Source organism: Megascapheus bottae, chromosome 20 (assembly GCF_031878675.1).
Source record: "Megascapheus bottae isolate mThoBot1 chromosome 20, mThoBot2.hap1, whole genome shotgun sequence".
NCBI lineage: Eukaryota > Metazoa > Chordata > Mammalia > Rodentia > Geomyidae > Megascapheus > Megascapheus bottae.
The window spans coordinates 26,944,397-26,970,080 of NC_143528.1; positions in this window are offsets into that span (position 1 = coordinate 26,944,397).

Consider the following 25,684-nt stretch of genomic DNA (forward strand, 5'->3'; position numbering starts at 1 on the left):
AGGGAGAAAAACAAGATGATTGAGAGGGAGTAGGAGGAGGGAAATGGGGATAAAAACATGAGAAGTGGTATCGATGTGTGAGAAGTAATGCACCTACTACCTGGGCATGTAACTGTAACTCCTCTATACATTACCCCAACAATAAAAAAATTAGGGGCCGGGAGTTTGGCCTAGTGGTTAAAGTGCTTGCCTAGCATGCATGAAGACCCGGGTTCGATTCCTCGGTACCACATATAGAAAAAAAAAAAACCCGGAAGTGGTGCTGAGGCTCAAGTGGTAGAGCTCTAGCCTTGAGAAAGTCCAAGGACAGTGCTCAGGCACTGAGCTCAAGCACAGGACTGGCAAAAAAAAAAAAAAAAAAAAAAGAAGTAATGTACTTACTACTTTACGAATGTAACTATAACCCCTCTATACAGCACCCTGACAATAAAATCTAAAAAAAAAATAAAATTAAAAAAGAAAAGCCAAGCAATGGGTGTAAAACAATGGTCCTGGAAGACTTCAGAACCAATCAAGACCCGACTGATCTCTTCATTCAAATTCTATCCAGGCAGTGTATACTGTAATGGGATCTCCCTAAACCTCCTACCCTCGCTTAAAAAAAAAAACCCTCCCCATGCCATTCGGGGCTCACTCCCAGCTGGCTCCACTGCTTTGGGATGTGCTGGTATGAGTCTAGGCTCGAGCTGCAGCTTAACTGTACTTGGAAATCCAAATCAAATCAATTATCTTAAAAGAATAATGAAAAGAAAACTCATAATTTTCTGTGACAGTAAGTTTCACCAAAACTAAACAAAATAAGTTTAGCATACATTTGATTCATTTCTTCAATTCTATTTTTTTCATAAATTTTACAGAGGAAATAATAATACATATAAGTGGCTTGTACTCTTAACTGTACCTTCCAGAGAAAACTTTAGATCTATGTGTCCTTTACAACATTCCTGAACATCTATTCCAGTAGTTGATAATAGTAAATTTCATTTAATGCTTACTGTCTCAGAAAATAAGAAGTGTCTTTCGCCCATCTTTTAATGGGATGGTTGCTTCTTTGGAGATTAGTTTTGGGGTTGTAAGGATTAATCTACCAATCTGAGAAATATGCTCACTATATATTATTCCAAAATATTAATATGAAAATTTGGCCATGTTGGTTTTCCCTTGTACTTATTATGTAGCATAGGTTATATTCCTTTGCATATTTCTCATAACAGAATTATTTGTAGCTCGTACAGGAACAGATGTGAACTCTAGACATGCATAATATAGATAAACTAAAAATAAATGAATGGGGATTTTCTGGGTAAAATTGGATAATGTACATTTCTCCACTGTGAAAGTGTTTTTTTTGAAAAAGACAAAATGCTTCAGAAATTAAAAAAAAAGAAAATAAGAAGTGTCTATTTCTCATTGAAGCAGCTTTGAAAGATAGGTTTCATTTTTTCTTTTTATTTGTCCTCACTCTGATGATAAGTTTTATGCAACTTACTCCATGTTATACCACCTACAAATGTAAAATTCAATGGGAAAGAATTTAAGTCTGGTTTCTAGGTCTAGATATATCACTTCACCTCTCTAACTCCCAGCTAGCAGTAGTTATTTTTCAAAAAAAATTTCAGATAAAAATGCAGTTCTGTGCTTTCTTGCCTCTCCTCATTTTCAGAAATAGTTTCCTAATTTATTCTCTACATGGATAGGAGTTTTCCTTCCTGTTCCCTGGCATTCTTCCTTTCCATTGTTCTCAAGTATTGTAGAATCTTTGGCTTTTAGCAGTGTGGATACGATTCCAGAATCTTCAGTACTTTTCTCAGGTTCCCAGATCCATGGTTTATCTGTGCTTATATCTTTCCTCTTCTACAGACCTGGCCTCCTTCTTAGCAGTGAATGACATTAACATCCCACTAAGTTTAAGATCATCTTTCTTTTCTTTATTCAGCACATAGTCAGAAAAAAAAGCCTTACACACCTTGAGCATACCTTTTTCCCTTAGCTTTATGCCATGGCCCAACTGGACTCACTCATTATTTCTTAAAGATGATAGACAGTAGCCTCTTGTCTGCTTTTATTGACTACTTCCCCCTAATTTTCTTAAAAGGATAATGAATGGGATGGAGATGCTAGTTCATGCTTGTAATTCCAGCATCTTGGGAAGGGGAGACAGGAGGATTATCTTATCTAAAGGTAACTCCAGCAAAGAGTTAGCAAGATTTTGTCTCAAAAATAAGTGGGGTATACAATTGTCCAGAAACAAGGACATACTAAATCCACCAGCACAATGATGTTCTTTGCAGCACTATTTACCATAGCAAAGATATGGAACCAACCCAGATGTCCCTCAGTTGATGAGTGGATCAACAAGATGTGGTATTTATACACAATGGAATTCTATGTTGCTGTCAGAAAGAATGACATCATCCCATTTGTAAGGAAATGGAAAGACTTAGATAAAAATCATATTAAGTGATGTAAGCCAGACTCTAAGGAACATAGGCTCAATGATTTCCCTCATTTGTCGTAATCAGTAGAAACCTTGGGCTCTTATAGCAGAGATTTACAATAGAGCAAAACCTTGATACATAAGGCCATATAGTATGACACTAAATGAAAGGATCTCTAGGATATAGAAACAAAAGCCATATAATGAGTGATTGTTGTCCTTAATGTACTATGTTATCTCTCATCTCTTTTGCTGTCCCTTGGTTATCTCATATTGTTACAGTATCTCACTTTGTTATCTGATATATTGGATATATTTGTATTTGGTTATTTGATATTGGATAGGGAAGGGGGGAAAACAAGGTGAGGGGTGACGGTGGTGGGCAATGGGGACCAAGACATGAGAAAGGGTATCAATGTATGTGAATTAATGCACCTTCTATCTGGTGAATATAATGTAACCCTTCTATTAATTACAATAAAAATATATGAAAAAAATAAAAGTGGTTGAATGAGTTTGCACTCCCACCAACAGTGTAGTAGTGATCCCTCCTGGCCACATCCCCTCCAGCATCTGTTGTTATTAGATTTCTTGATCCTGGCCATTGTGAATGGAATGAGGTAGAATCTCAAAGTTGTTTTGATTTGCATTTCTTTTATGGTCAGAAATGTCGAGCATTTCTTCATGTGTCTATAGATCATTCTTATTTCTCTTAAAGTCTTTGGCCCATCTTTTAATGGGATCATTATTTCTTTGAAGATTTGTTTTAGAGAGATTCATTTTTTTAGCTCTTGATATATTTTAGATATGAGGCCTTTGTTGTATGTTTAGTGAAGATCTTCTCCCACTCTGTAGGCTTTCTAGTTAGTTTGCTAGCTATGTCCTTTACTATACAGAAGCTCTGCAGTTTAATGCAGTCCCATTTTTCAAAACTTTCTTTAATTTGTTTTGTTTCTGGATCTTTAATCATGTTGAGTGAGACAAATCAAGACCAAAATAACAGAAGGTGCATGGTTTCCTTAATATGTGGCTATTAGATACAAACAGTACAAGAGCGAGGATTCAATATTTGCATACCCAATGCTATGGACATGGTATTGGAAATATAAACACAACTACATAGACATAAAAACCTATGACTCTATCGATATAATGTTTTATTTCATAAATTAATATGTATCTATGATATACAAAACCTTAGCCTAGTTTTGATTATGTTCTAAAAACTAAGTGCCAGTGATTGTATATAGAGATTCCCTTTTTGAACACTTGTTTGTTAAACATGTCATTTGAAATATGATGTAAAAAATCAATGTTAATAAACTCTTTACTAAAAAAAAGAAAGTTTTGACCTGTGCCAAGGAGACCTAGTGTATCTCCTATTTCTTCTTGTGAAGTTTTCAGTGTATCTGCTTTTACCTTGAGGTCTTTGATCCATTTGGAATTAATCCTAGTGCAGGGTGACATAGAATGATTCAGCTTTAGTTTTCTGCAGGTGTTTAACCAGTTCGGCCAGCACACCCCTTGTTGAAGAGGCTGTCTTTCTTCCATTCTATTTTTTTTTTGGCTCCCTTATCAAAGGTTAGGGGGCCATAAGTCTGTGGATTGATTTCTAGGTCTTCAGTTCCATTCTATTGGTGGTCAGGTCTGTTCTTGTGCCAGTACCTAGCTGTTTTGTTTACTATAGCTCTATAATAGAGTCTAAAGTTTGGTATTGATATTCCTCCTGAGCTGTTCTTTCTGCTAAGTATTGTTTTTGGTATTCAGGGTCTTTTATTATTCCATATGAAATTTTGGATTGCTTCTTCTATTTCTTTAAAGAATGACATTGGGATATTGATGGGTATTGCATTGAATTTGTAGGTAGCCCTTGTCAATTTTCACGATGTCAATTCTTCCAATTCAGGAGCATGGGAGGTTTTTCCACTTCCTGAGTTCTGCTTCAATTTTCTTTTTTCAGGTTTTAAAGTTTTCATCATAAAGATCCTTTACATTCTTAGTTAAGTTAATTCCTAAGTATTTTCTTTGATTGCCAGTGATTTTCTACGACATTGATTGGGAAGCTTTGACTTCCTTTTCTCCCCAGCTTTTCAGAGAAATTATTCTTGCTTTTTTTCTATCCTTACTCATTATGCTTACTCATTACTCATTGTATAGCTTCTGATTTAGAGAGTTGAGATACACAGATAAGTAACTGGATTTCTTACCCACCTCCTGAAGAGTGAGGATTATAAACAACTAAATCAACAACGATGAGATAGGATGGATGTATTATGGTTGTGTTATGACTGAAGAATTTTGTGAGTCTATGGATGGGCTCCAACTACATCAAGGAAAGTGAGGAAGAACTTCACAGGAGAACTGAATCCCACTAGTTTTCAAGGAACAAAAGTTGTCATCAATTAGAGAAAGTAGTATGCTGAAGTCCAGCAAGAAGAAGCAATATATATGTAGGCAGAAAACTAAGGCAGAATAATAACTTTAAAGAACTCCATCTATTTCTTTTAGAGAGAGAAAAACCAGGACTACAGGCAGATCATTTACTGAAGTGTTTACTGTGTAACAAACATTGACCTAAGGTCTTTATCAGTATCAGTACTTTTATTTTTAAGTTCTTTTTAAAAACAAAGATAACACTAAGGAAATAGTTTACAAGGGGTTCACAAACCACATGCTCATTTATATGAATAATATCTTTTGAGCAATGTCACTCCTTCCATCATCTCCTTACCTACTCAATATCCAACACATACCTTGTTTTCAGATCCATTTTTATACATGTATATTATTATGAATACATTTGCCCGCCATTCCTATTCATCCACCTTCTCTCTTTAATATCCACCTCCTTCAGACTGAATGCATTACTATTATCTCATTTAATCCCTTCATCTTTACTAATAACAGTGAAATTACTTTGTTTATTTCTCAGAGGGTGAAAATGAGAAGCAGAGACCCCATCACAGCATAATGCAGTTCAGATAGTTTGAGAGCTGACTTGGGTACCAGCAATAAGGATAAGGCACATGGATGGAACTATGAAGCAGTTAGGATTTTTTCTTGACACTGGTAATGGAGGAGAACAATGCGGGGTCAGGGAGGGAAATAACAGTGCTGGTTGGAGCTGTAAGATGGACAATACTTCCTGAATTACTGAGCTAATTGAATATGATTTTTGAAAGAATGGGAGCATAACATTTTTCTATCTTGATACAAGGAACATACTGTTGATGGGTGTATATATGATGATATGGCCAATCAGAAGCCAGTGTAGCTATTTATCATGACATGACATCATTTAGTGCAGATGTTTATCAGGTCATAAAATTTAACTTGGCCTGAGATGTTTTATTCAACAGTTATTTAATAATAGGACATATAGGGAAAGGATCGAATATAGATTTTGTGAGAATTGCACAGCTTCCCAAACTCTTTTATAGACCTAATCTCCTAAAGCTTGTTTATAATCCCCAATAATACCTACTGCTCAAAGATATCAGTGGAAGCTTATGGAGGATTATTTTTGCAGAATTAGAATTGCCCAATGTTTATTGTTTCACAGATGTATGTCAAACAATAAATATTAGCTTTTGCAAATAGACTAAAGAGTTTTCTATTTTAAAGAGCTAGACTTTTCAGTTCCCATCCAATCACACTTACCAAATATGATGGTTATTTAGACCCTGATTTCATGGCTGCCTTCAAGTCTTTGTGACTCTGTCTAGAATGTGCTATTTGTTCTTTATGAGACTTGTTGCGAAAATGTGATTGGTAAGGACTACAGTGTACTTCCATTAAATCTGCTTTCATAGAAGACAGTGATTTCTTAAAAAATAGTTCCATTACTATTATTTCTTTCATATTAATTTTTTATATTTGGGGAAATTGTGATAATAATTTTTCCTTTTTGTATCAGAAATTCTGGCCAACATGAAATAGTGTTATCCAAAGAGTCATTTTCCATCTCCAATTACCAGGGTTAAAGTGTTGTGTCATCTTCGGTAAGTGTTAGTTTTCTTTTTTAAAAAACATGTACTAACAGTAAATTATCAGCTCTCATCTGTTAGGATTCAGTGCAGACTCTGACTTGAAATAGGTCATTCTTCTTTAACCTAATGTTCCAAACTTCAGATTTTGAAGCTGGCTGGATGGACATAGCTGATCCTCAAAGTTGTAAGAGAAGTATTTCACTTTTCTGCCCCAAAGTGGGAAGTTAACAGCATCCGCCAAAGACATCACATTCTAATACAGGGAACATGTTCATGTGATGTTCTTTGGGAAATGAGTCTGATTTGATTAAGTTAAGAATTCTGAGATAAGTATTGCGTTGAATTTGTAGATAGCCCTTGGCAAGATTGTCATTTTCAAGATATTGATTCTTCAATCCAGGAGCATGGGAGGTTTTTCCATTTCCTCAGTTCTGCTTTAATTTCCTTTTTCAAGGTTTTAAAGTTTTCATCAAAAAGGTTCTTTACATTCTTAGTTAAGGTAATTTCTAGGTACTTTATTTTCTTGGAGGATATTGCGAAAGGAGTTGCTTTCCTGATTGTTGCCTCATTCCTCTCACTGTTGGCGTAGAGGAAGGCAGTTGATTTCTGGGGGTTAATTTTATAGCTTGCTACCCTTCCAAAGTTTTGAATCAGCTCAAGGAGCTTGGGAGTAGAGTCTACAGGATTCTTTAAATACAGGATCATGTCATGTGCAAAGAGAGAAAGTTTTACTTCCTCTTTCCCTATTTGGATCCCCTTTATGCTTGCTTCTTGCCTTATTGCACTGGCTAGGAATTCTAAAACTATGTTAAAGAGGAGTGGAGAGAGTGGGCATCCTTCTTTCGTTCCTGATTTTAGAGGGAATGTCTTTAGCTTTTCGCCATTAAGTATAATACTAGCTGTGTGTCATACACAGCCTTTATTATATTGAGGAATGTTCCATGGATTCCTAGTTTCTCCAGAGCTTTTAACATAAAGGGGTGTTGGATCTTGTCAAATGCCTTTTCTGCATCTATTGAGACAATCATGTTATTTTTGTCCCTGCTCCTGTTGATGCGTTGAATTATAATAATTGATTTACATATGTTGAACCAGTATTGCCTCCCTGTGATGAATCCTGTTTGATCATAGTGTATAACTTTTTTAATGAGTTGTTGTAGACGGTTGGGCAGTATTTCGTTGAGAAGTTTTGCATCCATGTTCATCAAAGAAATAGGTCTATAGTTCTCTTTCTTTGATGAATCTCTGTCTGGTTTGGGGATGAGGGTTATACTGGCTTCATAGAATGAGTTTGGTAAAGAACCTTCATTTTCAATTTCATTGAAGAACTTGTCCCAATGTCATTCATTAAAGAAATAGAAGAGGCAATACAAAATTTCATATGGAATAATAAAAGACCCCTTATAGCAAAAACACTTTTTAGCAGAAAGAACAGCGCAGGAGGAATTTCAATACCAAACTTTAGGCTCTATTACAGAGCTATAATTATCAAAACAGCTTGGTACTGGCACAAGAACAGGCCTGAAGACCAGTGGAATAGAACTGAAGACCCAGATATTAAACCACAGACCTATGGCCACCTAATCTTTGACAAGGGAGCCAAAAAATAGAATGGAAGAAAGATAGCCTCTTCAACAAGTGGTGCTGGCAGAACTGGATAAGCACATGCAGAAAGCTAAAGTTGGATCCTTCTTTGTCACCCTGTGCTAGAATTAACTCCAAATGGATCAAAAACCTGGAGGTAAAAGCTAACACTCTGAAAACTTTACAAGAAGGAATAGGAGATACAATAGACCTCCCTGGCACAGGTCGAAACTTTCTTAATAAGGACCAAGAATCACAACAAATCAGGGAAAGGCTGGATAAGTGGGACTGCATTAAACTGCAGAGCTTTTGTATGGTAAAGGACATAGCTAGTAAATTAATTAGGAAGCCTACAGAGTGGGAGAAGATCTTCACCAACCATACAACAGACAAAGGCCTCATATCTAAAATATATCAACAGCTCAAAAAATTGAATCAATCCAAAAATAGTCTCCAAAGTAACAATCATCCCATTAAAAGATGGGCCAAAGACTTAAAGAGAGTCTTCTCTGAAGAAGAAACACAAATGGCCTATAGATACATGAAGAAATGCTCAACATGTCTGGTCATAAAAGAAATGCAAATCAAAACAACTCTAAGATTCCACCTCACTCCAGTTAGAATGGCCAGGATCAAGAAAACTAATAACAACAGATGCTGGAGGGGATGTGGCCAGGAGGGATCACTACTACACTGTTGGTGGGAGTGCAAACTCGTTCAACCACTATGGAAAGCAGTATGGCAGTTCCTCAAAAGACTAAACATAGAGCTCCCCTATGACCCAGCAGTTCCACTACTTGGCATTTACCCAATCATCCAGAAACAAGGACATACTAAATCCACTAGCACAAAAATGTTCACTGCAGCACTATTTACCATAGCAAAGATATGGAACCAACCTAGGTGTCCCTCAGTTGATGAGTGGATCAACAAGATGTGGTATTTGTACACAATGGAATTCTATGCTGCTGTCAGAAAGAATGACATTGCCCCATTTGTTAGGAAATGGAAAGACTTAGAAAAGATCATATTAAGTGAAGTAAGCCAGACTCAAAGGAACTTAGGCTCAATGGTTTCCCTCATTTGTCATAATCAGTAGAAACCTTGGGCTCTCCTAGCAGAGATTTGCAATAGAGCAAAACCTTAATACAAAAGGTCATATAATAGGATGCTAAATGAAAGGATCTCTAGGATATAGAAACATAAGCCATATAATGAATGATTGTTGTTCTTAAGGTACTATGTTATCTCTCATCACTTTTGCTTTCCCGTGGTTATCTCATATTGTTACAATATCTCACTTTGTTACCTGATATATTGGATATATTTGTATTTGATTGTTTGAAATTGGATAGGGAATGGGGGAAAACAAGATAAGGGGTGGGGGTGGGGGGGAGGGAAATGGGTACCAAGACATGTGAAAGGGTATCAATGTTTTGGAATTAGTGCACCATCTATCTGGCAAATATCATGTAACCCTTCTATTAATTACAATAAAAATATATTAAAAAAAGAATTCTGAGATAAGGAGCTCCTATTGCTTTATTCATAGACACAGACACAGACACACATGTGTGTGTGCACGTGAACACGCACACACACACACACACACACACACAGAAGGAAGCAATGAGAACACAAAGTGTATGTGAACGAGTTGGGTGGGATTTGAAGATATTATCCTTGAAGGTTGGAATGGTATGATTAAATCATATGAAGTGTCTGAGTTTCTTCTGTCTACAACTCTGGGATTTTTTTTGGTAGTTTTTAAACCAAGGAATTCCAGTTTAAAAGTACAGACATGGTCATTAAATCCTGGTTTTAAGGATTGATTTGTCCTCTAAAAATTTTGAGAGGAGGCTCTTGTCTGAGGGATAATGGGTTTAAACTTCAGAACTATGAAGAAATAAATTCTGTTACTTTAAGTCACCAAGTTTGTGGCCATTTTTACAACAGTACAACTAATACACTAAGGAATGGTATGTGATCTCATGATTCAAGAGACCCAAACATCTCATATATCTTGTAAGCAGACCTGTGAAGAAAGAGGAAAATATGCATTCATTCTTTTGCTTATTCATTTGCCAAACATGTGTGGTGAACCTCTAATATATCAGCAATTGTTCAAGCTGTTTGGAATACATTAGTGAAAATCATGAGCGCTCTGTTATCTTTGGAACATATATTTCAGTAGATAAGGATAAATAAAAATAAATTCTAAAAAGTAAATGTATTATATTTATTTATTTATTTATTTATTTATTTATTTATTTTCTTGGGGCTTGGTCTCTGGGCCTGGCACTGTTCCCGAGCTCTTCATCTCAAGGCTACAGTCCTACCCCTTGAACCACAGCCCCACTTCCCATTTTCTAGTGATTAATTGGAGATAAAAGTCTCATGCACTTTAGTGCCCAGGCTGTCTTTGAACCAAGATCCTCAGATCTTAGCTTCCTGAGTAGCTAGGATTACAGGTGTGAGCCACCGCGCTCACCTAAATGTATTTTATTTTATGTTAGAAAACAAAACAAAACATAAACCAGTGTAACGGAAGAGCAACATGGGCAAACACAACCTTAAATTGATTGGTTACGAAAATTCAATGGAAAAATGGGATTCGAACCATGACTTGAGATGCTAAAAACAATGCCATAGATTAGATGAAGGAAGAGCCTTTTATGACAAAGAAATAAATGAGGCAAGAACTGTGAGTTATGGATCATCCTATATATTTGTTTTGGTTACATATATGTATATTTTTTAGAATTTTTAAAAGTAATTTATTCAATCACTGTAATTCTCTACAGTAAAAACTCCAAGATTATTATTGGGACCATTTTGTCCACAGAAAAGAGAATTCAAGAATCTAATTATTTCTTTTTCAATCATAGAACTTGAACACAAGGCCTGCTTGCTGTCCTGAGCTCTTCAGCTCAAGGTTAGCGCTCTACCAGTTTGAGCTACAGCACCACTTCCAGTTTTCTGGTGGCTAATTGAAGATAAGAGTCTTATGATCTTTCCTGCCCAGGCTGGGTTTGAACCATGATCCTCAGATCTCAGCCTCCTGTGTAGCTATGGTTACATATATTTTTAAAGGGACAGTATTTTATTTTATTTGTTTATTTGTTTGTTTTTTTGTTTATGGTCAGTGGTGGGGCTTGCACTCTGGGCCTGAGCGCTGTCCCAGAGCTCTTCAGCTCAGGGTTAACACTCTACCACTTGAGCCACAGCTCTAATTCTGGTCTTCTGGTGGTTAATTGGAAATAAGAGTCTCACAGACTTTTGTGCCCAGGGTGGCTTTGAACCGAGATATTCAGATCTCAGCTTCCTGAGTAGCTAGGATAACAGACATGAGCTACTGGTGCCTGGCTTAAAGGGACAGTATTTAGAGGATTACATTATAATGTTTTAACACACACACACACACACACACACACACACACACACATATGTGTATACTGTGTAATGATCAACCTAGGATAAGTAAGTAGGATAATCAATTTCTTTTCCAATGGTTGTTATTTCTCTGGGGGAAGAACATTCTTAAAAATTCACTGGTTGGGGCCAGGAGTTTGGCCTAGTGGTAGAGTGCTTGCCTAGCATGCACGAAGACCGGGGTTCCATCCCTTGGTACCACATATTTAGAAAAAGCCAGAAGTATTGCTGAGGCTCAAGTGGTAGAGTTCTAGCCTTGAGAAAAATCCAAGGATAGTGCTCAGGCCCTGAGCTTAAGCCCAGGACTAGCAAAAAAAAAAAAAAAAATTCACTGGTTGGGGGCCAGGAGCATGGCCTAGTGGTAGAGTGCTTGCCTAACATGCATGAAGCCTTGGGTTTAATTCCTCCCTACCACATAGACAGAAAAAGCCAGAAGTGGTGCTGTGGCTCAAGTAGTAGAGCACTAGCCTTGAGAAAGCCCAAGGACAGTGCTTGTCCCCGAATACAAGCACTAAGACTGGCAAAAACAACAACAACAACAAAAAACAAAACACTGGTTGGGTATCCAATACACTGTTATTAACATAAGGTCACCCTCACCCTAAGACAATGGAAAGTCAGAACTTGTTCCTCTTGCCTAGCCATTGCTTTGTATCCATTTAGACATTCTCTTCTTATCCCCTCCTTTCTTCTTTATCTCTGCTAATCGCTATTCTACTCTGGAAAATAAACCTTCTCGATGAGATCTCACATGTTATTTGCCTATTTCTGGCTTATTTCACATAATGTCCTACAAGTCCATCTATGTTATAGGAATGACAAGATTTCACTCTTTTGGTGGCAGAATAGTATTTGCTTGTGCAATTATCGGTTGATGAACATTTAGCTTGATTCCATATCTTGGCTGTTGTGAATAGTGCTACAATACATATGAGAGTGCAGATATCTTTTCAATATCCTAGTTTCATTGATTTTGGATATACCTAAGTAATGGGATTTTTATTTTTAATTCTTTGAAGTACACTGTTTTGCATAATGAATGTACTGAGTTACAGTTTTACTGATAGTATATGAGCTCTCTTTTTATATTTGCTCAGGCACATAGTCTTAGCTACTCAGGAGGCTGAGATCTGAATATCTCAATTCAAAGCCACCCAGGCACAAAAGTCCATGAACTCTTATCTCCAATTAACCACCAAAACTAGAAGTAGCACAGAAGTGGTAGAGCACTAACCTTCATCTGAAGAGCTCAGGGACAGTGTCCAGGTCCAGAGTTCAAGCCCCATGTCCGACCAAAAAAAAGTAATTAGAAAATATTTAGAATTAAACAGAAATGAAAATATAGCATATCAATATCTTGAGTAAAAATAAGAAACAAAACTTTCAAGTTCATATTAGGAAAAATGATGGATAATTATCTTCATATCTATCTCCAGAAATTATAAAAAGAAAGAAGAAAAAAATTAAATATGAAGAAGTAGAAATATACTAGCTATTTAGGGGAAGACTGACAGATCATACTATATAAGAATTAGAACATTTCATTAACCTGAAGACAGAAGATATTGTCTCAGAAATGCTTTAGCTATTTCAATATCTTGGTAGAAAAGTCATGATGCTTTAAGAATTTACACAGTAAGTGAGCCTTAATCTACACAAAATAGTTAATCAATTACAAAATGATGATTCCATTACCTGGAGATCATTTCTTCCTATCACAGATTCCGTGTGAAGTTATTTCCTCAATCTAAAAGAAAACATGTTTAATCACACTAGGACATTAGTAGAATTAAACTTAATGAGTTTAACCTTATTACCTCTCTCTTGTGATAACTTCTTGTTTTATTATGCTTTTACTCAGAGTAAATTTTAGTTTAAGAGTCAAACCAATGTTTTAATATTTCCTTTGATATACAGATTTAGAACATTTATTAGAATTATTACCTATAACATGAGCATTATTTCAATTATAAAACATAAATTCTATAGCCTTAAATAAAATGATATTCAGAAAATAGCTTTCAGATTTTTCTACCATTTATTTTTCATGAACCTTATTTGACTTGATTGAAACTGGTCAGTGAATAGTATTCAATTTATTAGTGGTTTGGAAAAGAAGAAATGAAAGGAAAAAAAACTTTTTATTGAGCCATGTGACAAATCTTTTCAACTAGAATTGTTTCCCATAAATGGATGTTTTTGTCATTGTCTGCCATTACCTTTCTCTACTAGTATGTAGTTTCTAGTATTTGGCAAAACTGGCCATTTCTTACTTCTTTCTTCTTTAAAATCCTTTCATTTCCTAAAGTTTCTTAGCACAAAACCATGTGGGGTTTCCTCCTCTCAAACTTTTTCATCGAGTCAGCTTTCTCTCTTGACCCTCTTAATATAAAGTACTTTAGAGCTCTGTCTTAAAATGTCTCTGCATCTGTATCTATATTTCATTTTTGGGTAATGTTATTGAATTATTCTATAGCTTGAATTACTATGCATAACAATAGCTATTGTCCTGTTCTATGTATTCAGATTTGAATATCCAACTACTTACTTGATATATTTACATGGATATTTAATGTACACATCAAAGTTATTCATAGCCAAAGCTGAAATTTTAGATTTACTACCTCCTTTCAGTATGTGCCTAGAACAATAGTCACTACTTCATTACTGTAACCACTATCTCTCCAGATGCTCAAGTCCAAAGCCTGGAAGACATTTTGATTGTTATCTTTCTCTGATTTTCAACATCTAATTCAAGCTCACATCCTGTCATCTATGTCCAAAGTATGTTTTCTGTTATTCATCTTCTTTCCATCTCTACTGCTCCCACCCTAGTCAAAAACAAGATGATTGCCAAACACACTCTGCACCTAAAACTGTTTCTAAAATTGTAATTTATGACCTCACAAGTAGTCACACAAAGGGATTCCCATTCAACAAATCAGTTTATAAGAACAATGCATCTTGACCCATGGGACTCCTTTCATTATTCTCCCCTATCACTCCCATCTCAATCCCTCCCCTCAACTTTCTAGGTCATAGAACATGCACTGAATATTATAACTTTCTCCTTTATTTTTCTTCCTAGTACTGGAATATTTTTATATATCCAATAAGATTGCATTAGAACTCTGCTTCTCTTCTTCAAATTCTGCCCATTAGAAAACTTTGGCATTTTTAAATTCAAAGAACAAAACCAGAAATATTTATTTTATTATATCAAGTTCATTTGTTCTTATAGGGTCTATATAATAGTTCCTTTTTCATATCAGGGATGGAAGTTTTGTTTGAATTTACCCTCAATTGAATTATACTCATCTTCTCAGAAATGTTCACATGGTTGTGAGTGGAGTCCACTGAAGTCAAATCACTGGAACCACTTGATTTATTTTAGATATTTTATCAATTCTACTTCAAATTTAAGAAAGTTTATACTTTTCTTTCAAATAGACACTATATGCAATTTTAAAGAATACCTAAACCATGAAAAAAACAACTAACCCCCATCTTTTGTTGCTGGTACAATGATGGAAAAAAAATTCTTCATGGAAGAGATTTGTCCTTTAAACAGAATTTTGCAAATAAATCTCACTATATATCACAAGGATATTTTCCTAAATATTCAACTGTAACTATAATCATTCATGTGATTTATTTAGAATCATAGCTCTTTCGAGAGTAGGGGAAACTTATGCTAGAGGGGGAAATAAATCAACTTATGTGCTTTTTTATGAAAGGAATCCCAATCTTTTCTCAATTCTGTTTCTTTTCTCCTCCAAAAAGAATTGTATAAATGAGGAAGTATTGCCAAAGACTTATTAGTAATAGTTATTTACTAATTGCAGTGGGAAGCATCCTGCATGTTTAAATAAATATTGTTAACTCTGACCTCTTGCTTTGCCAGGCCTGATAAGTCAATTGTTTGACCTATATGAAGCACATACAGTATACACAGAGTGGAGTGCAGCAGGAAAACAGGAAACAATAAATCAGAAATTAGAGCACTGATTGTTGTAGCTAATTACATCAGGCTTCTGCTTAATTTCTCACTCTGTCATTCTAACCTGATTTTCTGGCCAACAGACTTTGCAAATTGCTAGTGTCACGTACATTCAGCAAATAATAATCCTTAGTTACAGTGACTGACAAATGAATGAGCAGGAGAAGATAGTTTATTATGCAAGGATGAGCCAAGACATTCACCAGATACCTGCCTGGATGCCTTTTTAATTCACTTACCTAAATGTACTGCATGATGCATTTCTCCAAGAGCAGAGATTTTTGGCATCAAGACAGTGTAATTAGATTCAGGGCTTGGTTTGATAATATTGAGCAAGAAGAGGAGTTGGAACTGTTCAAGAAACGGAGGGAAGCCATTGGCTTGGACAAAGAAAAAAGATAAAGTAGTAACTTACCTATTGAAGTCAAATCTGAAAATAATATGTTTAGGGTGTGTGAGGTTGATCAGCACATTATTGCCCTCTAATCTTGTCTACACATAGAGGTAGTGAGTTGATATTTTTAACCCATTATGACTCCATTACTGAAATTCTAAGCTACACATAATTAGGAAGAATGAGATGTTTTTATGCAAAATGGTTACATTATTTCAAGGTTCTGCTTCTGCATGTAGCTAATCCATACCAATTCAGTTTTCCCATGATCCAACTGTATAGTCAAACTGAATTTTCCTTTATTATTGTATAAAATCTGCTATGACTTCTGCTACTGGAATATGGACATATAATTAAAGAGAATATCCACACTCTTGTTATTTAATAAAGCACACAGTCGGTGTATATTTGCTACTGTTGCAGCATTGTTTAGTAATTAGATCATTTGACTGACTGAGTTAGTCAGGAGCTAGCTTGAGTTTTGCTCAAGCTGTTTGGTGGATAATATAAATCCTATTAGTTTGTTTAATGGATGTTAAGATCTATACAATTTCTTGAAGGAAATTCTTCCTCACTTTAAAATCAAATGTATTTTATCCTTTCATGTCCCAAGAGGTCCAAGATTACCGTTTCCTTTCCTTTGTATCATTTTCAGGCAAGAAAAAGTGACTTTCCTACAGAGGAAGACCACAGCAGAACTATTTCCAAGATTTACAGGACTAAACAGAGCTGTGAAGTCTCATTTTTTTTTTTTTTTGGAAACTCATTGCTCCATTTGATGAAACATGAAGGAAAACTTCATTATTTATTTGAATGTGTAAACAATGCCTTTCATTCTAGTGCTGAAGTTGGGCTGTAGGCCAGGTAAGCAGCCCAGAAAAAAGTGCTAAAAAGACCAGAGCACAGACAGTAAGACATAGCCAGGTCCGGAGACAGGTCAGAGAGAGAAGAATGTTTCATTTCTGTGATTTAAAACTAACTCTTGTGTATAAAGTGTTTATATTTCTCCATATCCAAAGTTGACTTTCTTACAGTCCCTTGTAATATATCTATTATTTTTGTCTTTTGTTCTTTTTTTTTTCTTAATGCCAGTCCTGGGGCTTGCACTAAGGGTTTCCAAGCCCTCCAACTTACTGGGCTTGCACCCTCCCACTTGAGTCACACCTCAAGCCTTGCTTTCATCTGTTTAATTGCAGAGGGAGTTTCTCAATTCTTTCATCCCAGGCTGGCTTTGAACAATAATCTTCCAGATCTCGGCCTCCTGAAGAGCTAGGATTACAGGCAACAGGCACTGTCATGCAGCGTCTCCCTGTACTATAAATGGTGTACCGATGTAATCCTGATTTTGAGACGATTTAATTTTAGAAGAGCCCTTTGTGACTTCCAAGTTGTTTCAACTTAAACACATTTAATAAAATATTAACTCTAGTAGTTAGACATTGAGAGGAAGACAGAAGAAAAGAAGAATTCTTCCTACACCCAGTAAGTTCCTCTCATAACACAATAGTTGTGATCTTTGTACTTTGCTAATTGACCACAGAACCAAGATAAGAAGTGTGTGTGTGTGTGTGTGTGTGTGTGTGTGTGTGTGTGTGTGTGTAGAAATGTTAAAAGTGTAATTATTACATTCTGTGGTTCAAGTGAGGACTTTGGGGAGAGTTCCAAACTTTTCCTCCACCAGCTCCATCACCTACTTCTCTACTCCACAAGGCAGCATTCTACAAATCCACATTTGTGTCGAAGCACGTGGCTACGTATGTGGGCTTCAATATGAATTCCCATACCCTGGTTAGTCTCAAGTCATGTCTAGATAGGAAATCTGAAGCCATCATATACCAGAAAGTCAATGTTCACTCTGAGGGGAAGTCCTCATGAAATGGTGGACCACAAGAACCTCTACTCCAGCCCCTGCTGCTCCCCAGCTCAATGCTGTGTCCATTCTGGCCACCTTTCTCACGAACACAACTTAGCTGTGGTTCTAGGGACACCCCCACGGAACATCCCCCCACCAGCTCCTTCATCCACAAGATCACCTGGTCAGGCTTCACTTTTTGTGTCAGATGCCACCTGACACAATTCTAGCCAATGTGATGGAAATGTATTACCTATTTTTCTTTTTTTTTTTTTTTTAGTTTTTTTCAAAGTTGACTAGCTGACTTAGCTCTGTCTCTTTCCCATACCTAAGTTATAGATACAGTAGTAGAAGGGAACTAGTTATCTTTTGGATGGAAGTTGGAATATGAAAGGCAAAACCCCTAGAAAGACAACGGAGGTTTGGGCCCCCGAAGGCCCTGGTTGGCGACACAGCATTCCATAAAAAGATCAACCTTTTGTGCAGCTAAACCTATTCTAGACTGATAGAGTCTCAGAAGTGAGTAATTTTATTCAGTAATTTTATTGGAGATGATTAAAAGCAATAATACACTTATTCCTCTTGAAGTAACAAATCTCTTCCTAGGAAAACTAATATTTATGATGTTCTTATTAGATATCACTTGGTCTTATGCCAAGTCGCTTAATCTTCATAGCTAAATCAGCTGGCAAATGTTATTATCTGCTATCTTAAGAAAGAACAATCTGATGTTCAGAGAGGTAAAGAAATCTCTCAAGGATACACAGCTTACATACCATAGGAAATGTATTATCTTTTCTGAGGGGTATTGCTAAGCACATCTTCAAACAAAAGTATTCTCCAGTTCTGGAGTTTGGCCTAGTGGTAGAGTGCTTGCCTACCATGCACAAAGATCAGGTTTTGATTCCTCAGTACCACATATGTAGAAAAAAGCTGGAAGTGGTGCTGAAGCTCAAGTGGTAGAGCTATGGCCTTGAGAAAGTCCAAGGACAGTGCTCAGGCCCTGAGCTCAAGCCCAGGACCAGCAAAAAAAGTATTCTTCATATTCTTTCAAATAGCATAGTTATTTTAGTTGGCCTTTTCAAGGTTTGCCCATCTAATCAAGGGTGAGATGTTACACCATTGTGGCTATTTGCAGTTTCTTCATTAATATTAAAGTTTAATATGTGTTCATATTAAACATTTGGGTTTATATTTCTTTTTTTGTTCATAACTTTTCCATATTTTTCCTTTGGGATCTCTGTATTGAAATGTTTAGAATCCCAAATCCTGTGAATATGTGGAGTGTCTTAGACGTTCATCTAAATCCCTTCTGGTTATACATGATTACATATATGCATTATATTGTTGCTTGGCATGTTTTATTTATGATGTACTTTGTTGAAGATATTTTTAACTTTCAATAGAGACAAATACATCCATGTTTCCTGGTCAATCTCTTGAAGCAGAATTGTGGTCTTCTTTGTTCCTGTTCTATTTCTTTCATAGATCACCCCCCCCCCCCCAGGTCTGTGAACAGACCTTTGGTCTTCTCATTCTACTCCTCTTAGCACATGAGCCCTTCACCTTGTCACTTAGCCATTATGGGAGCATTTCAGGCCCGGTATACTCAGCCTACAGCCTCTTAGCCTACAGCAATTTTATTGGCATTGAGCCAAGTAAAGGAGACAGACTCTTTTAGACTGGAATGGCATTTCTGAAGTATGGAATAGGCAGTGGAGAGGAGAAATGCTGGTGGCCTTCCCCTCCCACTGCAAAGCCATTCCCTAAACGGGGAATAGGTGCCCACAGTAGAACTTGCAACACACTGAGCAGAGAGGAAAGAGATGTGAGTAGACTGTGGCCCAAATGCCAGTGATGCTCATTGGTCAAAACAAATTTGTCTCAAACAAATGTTGATTTGTTCAATATTTGGGCATATGACCAATATTTTTTTCTTTTTTTTTTGTACCAGTCCTGGGCCTTGAACTCAGGGCCTGAGCACTGACCTTGGGCTTTCTCAAGGCCCGAGTTCTATCACTTGAGCCACAGCACCACTTATGGTTTTTTCTATGTATGCGATACTGGAGAATCAGGTGTCCAAGTCTTCATACATGCTAGGAAAGCACTCTACCACTAGGCCACACTTAATTTTTTTTCTTGAACACATATTTTCTTGTTTGTTAAGTTCCCCTAGACAAATTTCTAGACTTTAGGTGATTGCTTTAAAAAATAAGATTCCTGGGGCCTGGAGTTTGGCCTAGTGGTAGAGTGCTTGCCTAGCATGCACGAAGACCCAAGTTCGATTCCTCGGTACCACATACATAAAAAAAAGCTGGAAGTGGTGCTGAAGCTCAAGTGATAGAGCTCTAGCCTTGGGAAAGTCCAAGGACAGTGCTCAGGCCCTGAGCTCAAGACCAGGACTAGCAAAAAAAATAATATTCCTCTTCAACATTCAGTATAATATTGATTATAAATTTATCATATGTAAGAGTTAGGTTCCTCCTATTCCTAGAGGCCTCAAGGCTTTTGTCATAAAGGTATATGAAAGTTTGTCAGAGGCTTTTACTGTTGTTGTTGTTAAGGTGAGCATAAGATTGTTTACTTGAATTCTATTTTTGAGTTACACTACGTTTTATGGAGTATTTCTAGTTAATGTAAATTAAAGCATTGTCATTCTACCCACAATTCCATTCTACTCCTTGAAGATTCTAATATGCACCCATTATAGCTCTTGGTTTGTTTTGCAGATTATTTTTATATTAAATATGTGTCTATTTTTACATTATCTGCTTGTGCTGAATTCCATGAGAATGCCCAATGTCTATTTTTCTTTTTCTATTCATGTATGTATCTATTAATTCTATTGAGTCATTTCTGTAATTTTATAGCAATTTGATCTTTTTTGTTCCTAATCACTATTTTATCTTTCCTCCATTTTTCTTTTTAATAGATTTGCATGTATGTTTTGAACATTTATAAATAAATGAGTCTACAGTGCTATTTAGTACCAATGAATGGACTAAGATCATTACAAATTCCTTCTTTAACCTTCTAAATTTTGGTTTCTAAATTTTCTATTACTGCTTTGTGTCCAGTAAACTCATCATGCAAGCTGGACCTGTAGTCCTTTTTTATCTCATTATTCACTGGAGGCTTACAAACTGGTAAATTTGCCCTTAAATTTATTAGATATTTGCAAAACTTATTTCACTTACTTGTATAAATTTAAGTATAGTTGCTATGCAAATATTGCTTTCAGAAATTGGATCCAGATCATTTGGCTTGCATTTTATACTTACATGTAAAACATTACTCCACCAAATTCACTGATTCTCACTTGATGATTTTCTATGTGCAAGCATGGCACAAAGGAATTATATTATTGGCATAATTTTACTTGGTAAAGAGGACAGATCAAGGGAGAACAGTTACCTTTACATTTATTCAATAGTGAGAGCACATAGGAAATTCTTATATCTGTGAGTATTCCTATGAAATTGATGAAGGTAATAAAGCATGGAGACGGTCATTTTCTTTAGTGCCTAGAGCTACAATTTAACTAGCATGCCTTGTCTGAGACATCACCCTCCACTATTTCACAACTAGCTCTCATTAGTTTTGGGGTTTGTTGTTGGTGGTGGTGGTAGTTGTGGTCATGACACTGTCATTAGGCTCTTTTGCTCAAGGCTAGTGTTCTACCACTTTCAGCCACAGCATCACTTCTGGAGATGAGAGTCTCACTGACTTTCCTGTACAGGCTTTGAATCGCAATCCTCAGATCTCAGCCTCATGACTAGTTAGGGTTACAGGCATGAGCCACCAGCACTCAGCCCACGTTAGGTGATTTTAGACACAGTCATTAAAATAAAAGCTAACCAAAGAATTGTCATCGCCTATTGAAGATTGAATAGGCACCACATATATAAAGGCTGTGGAAAAGAGTAAGAGTAAGGCTGTGGTAAGAGTAAGAGTAACAACAAGAAATTGCCAAATGATCATTTTTAAAGGCAAAGAATGAAAATAACAGTAATAAACAATTGGTAAATGGAAAGCCTTGGTGCCTGTAATGTTAGTAGGGAAAGATTCTTGATGGATGAAGAACAGTTCAAGATTAAAGGGAGAAATTTGTCATGTGTAGAGCATAATGGAGAAGTCTAATCACAAGATCATTGAGAGGATTTTCAGATTAGAGACTGCAGTTTTTAGGGACGAACACTAGGCTGTCACATTGATGGTGAAGCAGAGATTTCTTCTGAGAGATAAGGCTATTTAACAGATTTCTCGTAGAGTACAGAATGTGAGCCGAGTTACATTTTTTACACATAGAAATGTATTTGGTTTCTGTACATAATCTATAAAAAATGAGGGATGTGGTCCAGAGACTCCAAAGAAAGTCATCACTGATTCTGATGTAACATAAGGCAATGTGAAAAAAAAATATAGAACTGGATTGTCAAATTAGACCCTGGGAGTCCTGGGATATATTCAGAAGGAAGTCTCATGTATTCATCGACACATTCTACAGAAAGCTAATGGCCTGAGAAATTTAGACGAACCCTTAGATTGTGAATGACCCAGATACAACTTACATACAAATGAAAACAAGTCAGTTGTAGCCATTCAGGAGCAGAATATAAAGAAGAGAAACACTTAGAATATGCAATATATCCATAGCACATTAGAAAGGCAATTCTTCTCTTAATCTAGCCTTCTTTACTTATTAAATCATATGTCAAAATTTTAGGTCAACACTGAAAGGGATATCTTCATTTCAGCAAATCTCCATTAGAAATTTTGAACAATCTACTTCTGTTTTTTTTTTTTTTTTTTTAAGCGGGGGATGTTTTCCTCTGTATAAAAGAATGAAGTCTAACTTTCCAACTAAGCACATACAGACTTAAAAGAAAACACTTTAATAAAAGTTTAAATCTAACAGTTTTAATATGACACTTTATTTTTAAGTATAATTTTGTTGGTTTTAAATTGTGTTATAATAGCTGAAATAATGGGACAATAATTTTCCAAAGAGTGACTAAGACCTAACACATTCTTAAAACATGAAGACATTTGGGAAATAAAACAGCTCACTTGTTTATCGTTCCTGCCCCCCATCCCATCCCAATTTTTCCCTCAGAAATATTTATATGTTTTAAAAGAAAGGACAATTAATTGGGGCTTTGGGAACAATTCCACATAATAGCACGATGTCCTAGAGAATGGAGAAAAGAAATCATGTATAAAAGTCTGAGTTCTGATTGAAATTCACTTACACACATTCTGATTCCTTGAGCAAATCATTTACCCTATCTCTGGGTATCTGCACAGCACCCACAAAAAAAAAAGAATAATGCCTGTGTCGGGATACTATGCACTTAACCACTTCTCAGTGGTAAAATGTCTTAAAAATACAAAGCTGACCTATAGACATAAAGACTAAGTAAGAACGCAGAAAAGAAAGAAAGAAACAAGCTAGGGAATATCTGAAGAATAATTCTCAGAAACAATTCTCAAGTCTCCTGAGAGGCCAGGGCTCCTTGCAGGAGCTTGTTTTGCTAAGTCAATAGGCCAGTCTTCTCAGGTAAGAGAGAGGCTAAAGGACCCTGTGAACTTCTCACTGGATAAGCACACATTAATGTGCTACAGGTGTTACTTTTATATGCTGAGGGAGAAAATTCACAGTGTCCCAAAGCTTTCCTACTCCCGAGGTGGTCGGCGCTGTGGAAACACTAGCTTGTCACCCAAAGCCTGTCAGAATACCAGCTGGATTGAAAAAGCTGGAGCTGTGTAGACTGACTTGGGTATCCTGCAAACACCAGGAAGAGGTAATTACTCAAAGAAATGATCAGAAGGAAGGAAAGTTACACATATCTGTTATTCTTTGACCCCAAACCTCAAAGCCTCATGAACTTCCATTTTATTGATGTAGGAAGTATATATATATGTATATATATATACATATATATAGAGAGAGATACATATATATAGATATACACATATATTCATATTCTGTGTAGTATATACTATCAAAGTTAATTTTCTGTGTGTGTGTGTGTGTGTGTGTGTGTGTGTGTGTGTGTGCCTGCATGTGTGTTCACGCACTTGCTTGAACTCAGGGCTTCATGCTCTGCTTAGCTTCATTTCATGTGCAGCAGGTACTCTACCACTCAAACCATACCTCCATACTTTTGGTTTTGTGCTAGTTATTTGAAGATAACGATGACCCAGATTTGTCTGTCTGGACTGCTTCTGAATTTTAATCCTCAGATTCTAACCTTCTGACTTGCTAGGATTCTAAGTATAAGCTACTAGTGCTGGCCCAGTATCAAAGCTAATTCTGAGACATCCCCATCCTCCAATCCAATGCATTACCTACAAAATATTCTATGCTACCAAACACAAGGGGCACAAATGTACATAAACAGCTGTTTCACGTTCATTGATATTAAACTTTGCTAATGAGTCAATAAAATACTTTTGTAGCTTTAATGATCTGCCTTTTATGTATTAAAATGACAAATCAAAAGAGATTGTAAGTCTTTTAAAAACAAACATTAAAACTCTGCTTTATCTTGTGTGATTGTTGTTCTTAATGTACTATGTTCTTTCTCTTCTCTTCTTTTTGCCCTTTGGTTAATCTTATATTGTTACTGTATCTGACTTTGTTACTTGGTATGTTGGATATATGTTTATTTGTTTATTTCGAATACGAAAAGGAAGGGAGGGAAAACAAGATGACTGGGGGGTGGGGAAGGGAAATTGGCACAAAAAAACGTGAGAAGTGTGTGAGAAGTGATGTATCTACTATTTGGTGAATGTAAGTGTAACCCCTCTCTACAATAGCCTGACAATAAAAAATTTAAAAAAAAATCCTAGCAATTCTGGAGTTGAAACCAGAAACAGCCTTATACAGTGTAGAATGCCTAATGGTTTAGGTTGTATAATATTATGGATAACAAAACTTGTCTGTTTGGATGAGGATTATGATTATGATTTGATGACCACAATTTATCTAGTGTATCATCGCATCATTTTTGTTTAAACCAAAAATTCTTAGGCTTCAAGGAGATTATGTGCTGTATTAACGGAACAGTGAGCACATTCTTCCGTAGATGCACTTTCCCCAAGGAGGATGGTGCATCACTTCTTTTATTTTTCATTTAAAAACTATTCTATTATCATTAACTTTTATTCCTGCCAAATCTTGAAGTGTCCCAAGAGCAAATAAATTCACAAACGTCTGCTTTCAGTCATTAAACCAGATGAGAACTCAATAATCTAAAAAGTAGGCTGTCGTTAACATTTTAGGAACATATCCCAGGCTCTTTACCAAGTTGAAGGCCACACATGGCCCAATCCCCTTCTCAGCCCTTGTCTTACCTCCTCCCCACTCATGCTCAGGATTCTCCCCACACTCTTCTGTTTGTAATCCTCAGCAAACTTATCCTCATCTCACACATTTTTATTTATTTTGCTTTGGTCTTACTTTTTGTTTTTGTTTTTGAAGCATATTGTGCTTCAAGGGGTTACATCTCAAAATGTTAATGGATGCAAGCTATGTAATTTGATCACACTCTTCCTGTCACCACTCTACCCTCACCTCGCCACTTCCCAAACCAATCTACATGAGTTTCACTCTTCCATTTTCATACAAATATATAAATTATTTTGACCACATTCACCCATGTTTACCTTCTCTGATTGCCCTCTCCCTTGCCCCTGGTATCCACATGCCAAGTTTTACATTCCTGTCACTGATTTTTATTATATAGTGTATGCTAATAGTTTAAAAGTGTCTCAGCATGGGTTTCAAATATGTGTAGATGATATTTTTTAAGCACATCAGCCTCTTCACTTTTGCCATCCCCACTATTTTCCCATGATTAGTTTCTGTTTTGCTTATTATTATTATTACTATTATTATTATTTTGCCAGTCCTGTGGCTTGAGCTCAGGGTCTGAGCATTGTCCTTGGGTTTTCTCAAGGCTAGAACCCTACTACTTGAGCCACAGTACTA